The following is a 7,679-nucleotide window of genomic DNA, read 5'->3' as shown; positions in this document are numbered from 1 at the left end:
AAAACCTCAGTGAGTGTTAATGAAGTCTTACCACTGTTCTACGGTAAGAGGACTTCAGTACTGAAGACTTTGTATTATGTTTGCATCTATGTGAAAACTAGCAAGAAGAAAATAGATGGACGAGGGAGAAAAAAAATGGGAGAATGAAAATACAGAGTTTTATTGCACATATTTAGTCTTGAATTGCTTGTTGTGATGCACTACTGTTTTAATGATATCTTTCATTCCCTTTTCAACATGCAGCATTATTATACAATGTCAAAGAGCATGCTCTTTGACATTGTATAATAATGCTGCATGTTGAAAAGGGAGAAAGAGTTCAAGCACATAGCTAGCTGCATCAGATGGGCTCACCATGTCCTGTTGGTATAATCTGAGGTATAACTTGGCCTTCTCTTCCAGTCATGGCTCCAGAGGGAGATTATCACTCTCCTACTGCCCAGATGTACCCACATCTGAAAGCTAAGAGATGAATAGTTTGCCCTCATATGTTAGGATAACCCTGGGGTCATCCAGGAATGAACATGACATTTAACATTTCTATTTTCCCATGCCAGATCTATAGATTAGGACTGACATGGCATGGAAAAATGCTTGGGTTGGAGAGATAATCTGGGGGGACATGTTCTATGTTTTTCGTGTTTAACAGCTTGTGTCTCTTAAAATATGAAAATTGGTGTAAGTGTTGATACAGCAAAACATGCTACTTTTGTGTAAGATGATTTCTCTTGCAGAGAAAACCAGCAAATGTAAACTGCCCAAGGGAAAATATAATTGCTTATATGACAATCCTGCCTCCATGGTCTTATAAAAGCCATGCTCATTATCACCTTCTAAACATACAAGAGCAAACACAGCCACATGCTCTGTTCCTTCTTCTCTGACAGCTTCAGCATGGCCAAGCATTACAGTGCATTTGTGTGAGCTCCTCACAAGCCACATCCCCATTAGCTGGAATGAAGCATTAGCCTCATCCTTTCACAGAAGGAAAAATATGGAAGGGACCAAAAGACAGGTACCATGCGTTGATGATCATGATGCAAAAGACCACTCAACTAGTCTGGTTATCACACAGACACTTAGAAGACAGACAAAACAGAATAACGTAGGGAGAATTTTCACCCAGAACAAGTGGAACCAGGAAATACTTGCCTCTGAAACAGCTTCTTCCTTATAGTCCATGACACTCAGATATAAATTCTCTTCAACCACAACTGTAATTCCTCATATGTTCACATTATCATCTGATTTATTCCTACCTAGATATTTCTCCTTATAATATTCTTACTACATTCAAACACATCTCTCTCCCTGATGTCACTGGATTCCTCAAAGTGGAGTTAAAGACACAAAAATTGGGAGTAGCCAGAGTGAAGCAAACACATGTCTCAGCTGCTCTGACTTTCAGAGCAGAGTAACCCGCTGCACCTCTGAGTCCTGAGGTGCTGACACAAACCTCAGTTCCTTCCTGTCAGCTTTCCTCCTTTCTGAATCTTCCAGATAACTCCCAGTAGCTGTCTCTGCCTGCCTACACATGGAAACTTTGCCCTACTTACAAAGCAAAATGTTTTCATTGAACCATGGTAGAAAAGACAAATCAGTTTTAATCTAAAATTAGTATATACTTTGTAGTTCTGTATTTTTTAGCTAGTCTGTAAACTCAAAGGTTCTTGGAAATGAAATTTGCTTTGTATGTATTTGTATGTATTTCTCACTGTATGAGAAATCAAATCTCACTATATTATATTAATGACAGCTGCTATTCCTGGCCTTATTCCAGTCTCAAAATGTTTTCTGTCCTGAACCATATGTTTCATGTACAGTTACTTGAAGAGTTTCACTAGCTAAGCCTGTTGAGATGAATCATCCCTCCTGCAAAGGTGTTGTGGGATATGCAGCAGAATTACAAGAGCATTAAGTTGGTTACATAGCATAAATAAAGTCATACATGTCAGTTGTGCATTGCTGTGGCAGAAAAAGTGACTCAAATTGAAATACATCCTAACTGATGTGGAATGAGCTTTGCCAGCCTAGATTTGCTAAGAAGCAGGGAAGATGTATCTTTAAACTATAATACAATTAGGCTGGGTTTGTGCATATTTATTACAGAGACAGTGTCTAACACAGCTCTAGATTTAACTGCTGATGTCCACAAGATTTTGACCTATTGTTTTTTCTCTTCCTGCTCCAATGCCCATTTGGTGTAGATGGTGGAGAATGGAACAGTAAATAAAAACTTTATCTCAATCCCTCACTCGAGATGGCTATCTGGTTTTCCTTAAGATATCTTACTGAGTTTAAATCTTATCTACAAAGGATTTTTGAATGTCTCAGGAGCAGTTTGCAGCACAGAAACTTTTATGCCTACTTGGCCTTTGGCAGTATAAACTTAAGATTCTATTTTTTTCACGTCTACTGTTTATTTTTGCTTTCACCACATCCTATTTACTATGAAACTAAACTTTATGCTAGAGCAGAACTCCAGTCACTCTTCCCAAAGAAACATCAAAATTGGCTGACATGGGCATCATGCTCCATCTCATACCCAGGTCTGTTCCAGGCAATCTGGGATGCTTCCCTTAGCAGAGTTAATGCACCTTTAGCTACAATGGAAGGACATTCCTACATCAACTCCCAGACAGTCTCTGGGTTGGCAGCAAAAGCCCTTTCAGCAAAAGAGGCAGACGTGTATCCTGATCATCTTTTGTGGGCTGTGATTACTGATGTACTTTATGTACAGGTATCCATCTCCACTTTAAACTGTGAAATGCTGAAGGGGAGATCATAAGTGATCTTCATGCAGAACTTGGGGTTTATGATAGCTCCATTTCCTGATTACTTGGTCTCTCTTCAGCTCTAGGTGCTATTTTCTCTGAATGCCTAAGAGCAAGGTTATGTGGTCACTTCAGTTCACTGAAATCTACAGTGCTCCATAAAAGTGCAGTACTACCACCTTTGCACCCACGGACAACTTTCTTGCAAGAACACCGATTTTTTTGTTTCCTTGATACTAGTTTTCAAACAGATAACGTTCTTGGGCCTGATTCAAAAGGCTGTTATGTGCCTAATAGAGGTAGAACACAGAAACCAGCAGGCAAGAGATGATGGGTTACTGGAGAGGAGAAAAAACAAAGCCAATCTTTTCTGGCAGCAGTGCAGACATCTACAAGAATAAAGTAACCACACAACAATGGCCTAGGATACCTTCTTATGCAGCGCAGGGAGTTTAGAACAAAGGCTAACCTAGCATTCTAGATTAATGAGGCCAGACATTTACAGTCTGGTCAAGCTGAGGCAAAAGTTCTTTGTAGAGCTCTCTTTCATATGTCATGAGTGCTAAATAACACTCATAAAATACATTTTTTTGAGCATTTTACCTCCCTTGTTACCCAATATATATCACCTTTCCTACATATTTTTGAAACGTCCAGCTTTAATGTTACTTGTTCAAAGTAAAATTTCTTGTGAATTTCAAACACTTAACGATTGAAAACAGTAGGGTTTTGTTTCAAAAAAATGTAGTCACAAAGAAAAGAAAGAATAAGATAAATTTCTGACTGAAAAGAACTCTGCCAGATGCTACTATTTTCCAGCCAACTGAGTTCACCTTCAGTGGGCCACATGCATAGATACAAATAAGACCCCACCAATTATCTTTTCTACCATGCTTTTCAGGGATTATTTTGCCCCCCACAAGATGCACAGACACTTTGTGAGCCAGAATCTCTGGTCCAGTCAAGTCAGGTTCTAGGCAAGACTGATGGGTCTGAATGACATTCAAAGTCCTGAAGTGCAGCAGCTCCCCAGGATACAGGCCAATACCCGAATTAAACAACAGACGTTCATCCTAACTGATGTGTGGTTTCCCACAGTCCTGAAGTCCAAATATTTAATCTGTCCTGGAAAAAACCTCCCCCTAAAAATCCATGATAAATAATGGATTCTCCTGCAGCACAACTGGAATAGACCTCTCAGTGCATGACACTAAATCTATTTTTGTAAAAGGACAAATGGAGCCAATTGAGTGATTTCACTGGCTAGTGATTTCTTTGAAATAGCTTACCACATACATGAAAATACATTGCATTGCCTCACTTCAGAAGTTATCTTTGTTTTCTTTTTAATTAAGTTACAGTATTTATCTTGATGATTAAACTTCAGGATGTGTGAATTCAGTGGCATTATGGAAGCCATTGTATATCAACTCTTTTTGTACCTACATATGCCTGTAGCTGTCCAGGAAGGCAGCACTGGAGAAGGTAATTATATATGTGCAATATTTAAAGGTTGACCCACAGGTATTCAAGAATTATAGAAGACTCCTAGTTCAACCTCTTCATCTCCAAAACACATACAGACATAAGCACATTTAGGAGACTGAAGTTATTCAAATTTAAATTAGTGCCATTTAAACAAGAAATCCACAAAACCAACCCCAGTATTAATGCTGATTGCCAGAGTGTGCCAGCATTTCACAACAGCTATAAATGTGTGAGATTCAACATTTTTGCACTCCTTCTCCTGCAAGCACAGCTGAGGAATGTTCAGATGTTCCCATCCACAGCTATATTAGGTACATGCCTCAAGTGCAGAAGCAGCTTTATAAGTTATACTCCAGGCAATGGAAGCTCAGACATATAACTTACTAGACTGATGCATTCTTGTGTCATCTATTCATTTAGTATTGTACAGAACAAACGTGCATCTTTGGTCCTCAGCTGAAATGTAACTGTTTTTGAAGAATCTTGTTTTATCACCCAGTTATATGCAAGCAGGGCCAGCTGGGAAGGGTAATGAGATGAATGTTTTTTTCTTGGAATTAGGGGTGAGTTCTTATCTGCTGGACATTACTCCTGCTTCCTTTTACACATCTCTGTTATTCTATTCCCTTTCTTTAGCTTTTCTGGTGCAGAACCTAAAATAAATCAAGAGACAATGGTGCTCCTAAAAGCTGCTTTTAAGTTTACAGTCAACCTTAAGAATTGAAGTTTTTGGGCTTCTATGCTTATACCATTCCTTTCTGAAGATCTGTGACCCATTGCAGAAGGTTGCATTAACATGTAAACTTTATGCTGGAGCAGAACTCCAGTCACTCTTCCCAAAGAAACATCAAAATTGGCTGACATGGGCATCATGCTCCATCTCACACCCAGGTCTGTTCCAGGCAATCTGGGATGCTTCCCTTAGCAGAGTTAATGCACCTTTAGCTACAATGGAAGGACATTCCTACATCAACTCCCAGACAGTCTCTGGGTTGGCAGGAAATCAGGTCTCATTGCTGATATAACTTTCAAGGTGCTTTCAGGTGACTTCAGGAATGCTGTTTCCTTGTTACAGTGCAGAACTGTGATTCAAAGTACCTAAGTGCTATATTTCAGTCTCTCACTGCTTTAGAGAACAGTGGCTAATCCTACAAGCTAGCCCAAATCTTAGAGTTTCTATTTCTTAAAAAATGAAGACAGTACTGTTGACCTTTGTAGCTTTGAGATCTGTTACTGAGAACTATAAAAGCTAGAATGACTGCAACTCAGAATTTACTCTCTCTATAGTTGCATTTGACAGCTGTATACTTATTTATTCTATCAAGCAGGTAAGTACTCTAGAAAACTTGCATCCGTAAGGAGTCAAGGAGGTATGGCACAATATAACATACCAAGTAAAATAGAATTGTGATGGAGTAACTTCCTCTACCTGCCATATCTGATGATTTCTAGTAGCCCTCTAGGATGGGAGCCCAGCTTGATCCTCTTTTCTGACTAGATGTGTTTGCAAATCACTGGTAAATGGTCTCTGCTGAGTTATTAGCTCTCTAGAAATACAAATAAAGTAAGTGTGAGTAATATAAACACTTCTCTCCACAAAGGAAGTATAAAATTTCAAGTTTGAGTTCAGAAGGATATGAGCCTAAAATGTCCTTTAATTTCTATGAATTTTCAATGTGCATATCTAGATGCAATGTCCTAGATTTAGCTTGTTTATAGCTAAAATGGTTAGTCTTTAGTGAATTTATTGTTTAGATCCCTAGAAAGGAGTAGGAATGGAGCAATAAGACAGGGCTGAAAACTCTGTTCCAAAACATTCAGAACTGAAGAAGATTGATACAAAAAAGAAAAATCAGTTTCCTCATTAAACATAAAAAGATTCAGAGCAACTGGTTTGAAAGTTTCTAAAGCCACTTTTCAATTCTGGAAACATTACAGACTCAGAATAGAAAGAGGACCAAATCCTACACAAAATTAATTACTATGACTGTGAGCAAAATTAATGCCTCTGTTCAGTGGCCCACAAAAAGAAAAAAACTCAGAAAAATTGGGATTGAACCACTACAACCCCAGGAGATTTTCTTGCTGGTCTGAAAAATGGAATAAAAACCCAAATAAAAATAGAGTACTGCTACTTATAAACTTAGCACCAATTATGTTCAATTCAGTTGCATTCAGCAACTAGTAAGTATCCCATCATCCTACATGGGCATGACTTACTGCAGGCACTTGTTAAACAGAAAATCTTCCAGACATCCTAGAGAGTTTATTGTTAAGGCTTCTGAATCAGCCTAGAAGTTACAGCTTGTATACAGAGTTTACTTGTGGTTCACATCTTTGCAGATTCACTATTGAATTTCTAAACTGAAAATGAAATGTAGCTAGAAAACTTTATTAAGCCTTTAACCACTCTAAGGAAAGTTACTTTAGCCACGAGACTGAAGCTCCCCGGCTGCATTCTTTTCATTACTTTTCTCCCAATCTATAGTTGATATTTTCTGTTTTGCAGAAACAGTGTTCATGGTTATGGGCTGACATCCCATCTTTCCTTAGTCCTCCCGTCTCTAGACTAAACAATGCCAATTCCTTCCACCCTCCCTCATACTGCCTTCTAGACTGTTGCTCATTCTTTTTACTTCTCCTGGATTGTCTCCAGGGTGTCTACATTTTTCTTCAAGCATGGTGCCCAAAACAGTACTCCTTGCTACTGGAGAGTGTCAGGGAGAGTGGAAGAAGTACTTTACACACCTTGCCTAAAATGTTTGTACACCAGAGCTGCTTTATTTGGCTTAAATTTGGTGATACTTGGTAAGTGGTGGGAGCTTTTTGAACTGTTCAGCTGAAAATATATGTTTGGAGAGTCTTTCCTTGTGAAAGCTGGATTCAGGTATAGATTTGTAATCAGGGTCCTAAGGCCAGAAATTTGTAAATGTCTTTTACTTTATTACAAGGCGTGCCAGCAAATCAGGAGTAGGCTCTGATTTACTGTGCAAAATAGTCCCTATTTTCAGATCCTCAAGCAAGGCACACATGGTTTTCAGATATGGATGGCAATTATCCTATTTTGTGTTTAATTAACATAGCAATAAATATTACCCAGCTTTCTAGACACAGGTAGTGGGTTGGATTCAGCAAGAGCCCTGCCTCCAAGGAACACCCTGAGCCCCCAAACCTTCTGAGCTGCGCACTGTTACATAGTACAAAGTCTTGATACTTCTCTGTACATTTAGGCTGAAACACTGTCTCATGAAAGCCAAATTAACATGTTTGTTAATTTGTATTCACTATTAGCTCTAAGACTTTACAGGTAGCAATGTGCTGTTTACTACTTATATTTGGTTACAAAAATAGTCTTAGTTAATGCCCTAAGACTAGTGTAGTCTAAATATTCACTCTAATCATTGGTAACACCTCCCT

This window comes from Coloeus monedula (assembly GCF_965178545.1).
Source record: "Coloeus monedula genome assembly, chromosome: 2".
Taxonomy (NCBI): Eukaryota; Metazoa; Chordata; class Aves; order Passeriformes; family Corvidae; genus Coloeus; species Coloeus monedula.
The sequence above is the reverse complement of the archived record's forward strand: the minus strand, read 5'-3'. Positions refer to the sequence as shown.